Source organism: Nannochloropsis gaditana, assembly GCF_000240725.1.
Source record: "Nannochloropsis gaditana CCMP526 unplaced genomic scaffold scaffold1055, whole genome shotgun sequence".
Taxonomy (NCBI): Eukaryota; class Eustigmatophyceae; order Eustigmatales; family Monodopsidaceae; genus Microchloropsis; species Microchloropsis gaditana.
In genome coordinates, this window is record NW_005802898.1 from 7,388 (window position 1) to 8,197 (window position 810).

Here is an 810-nt window from a genome sequence, read left to right on the forward strand (position 1 = left end):
GGGCGGACGAGGAATCCTGGAGCGAGGGGGAAGATGACGCGAATGATCCTGACTACCACGCCCACGGGCGTCGGCGGGCAGGCTTTCGGGGCCGTCGGCGCAGGCGGATGGAGGCGGTGCCAGAGCAGCTGGGGGCAGGCGGCGGGGGCGACCGGGAGGGAAGGAATGCGTCGGGACCGATCGATCCCCGGGCGCAGGGTCTTCCAGTGGAGCTGGACGACTTCGACGAGTCCATTACGGCCACGACGCTGCTGCCCTCCTTGGGGCCCCTGACCGGTGAGGTCATGCCCGCTCCTGCGGGAACGGCGGCGGTGGATGCACCGGGGGACATGGAGGCGGGGGAAGGAAGAGACGAGGAGGGGGAAGGCGACGCAGGGGACCACGGGCAAAGCGTGGCTGTGGGCGTTCTGCCCGCGCCGCCCCCCGTGGTTTCCACCTTGGAAGGTGCGCGGCCCAACGCGGACGGCGAAGTCGACCGGCGCACACTCTTATGTGCCCTTTGTGGGAAGGGCCACTCGGAAGCTCAGCCATTGCCGGGGCCCGTCCTGGGCAGTCATCCTTTGAAAATACGGGATCGGCCGGTCTGGGTCCACGACGACTGCGCGCATTGGTCGCCGCAGACCTTTGTGGGGCAGGAGGACGGTCGATGGTACAACATCCTGGTGGAGGTCCGGCGGGGACGGAAGACGAAATGCAAAGGCTGCAACAAGTTGGGGGCGACCATCGGGTGCTATGTCCGCACGTGTTCCCGCAGTTACCATTATCCGTGCGCGGTGGCGACGGGATGGACCTTTTCACCCGAAGTGTACT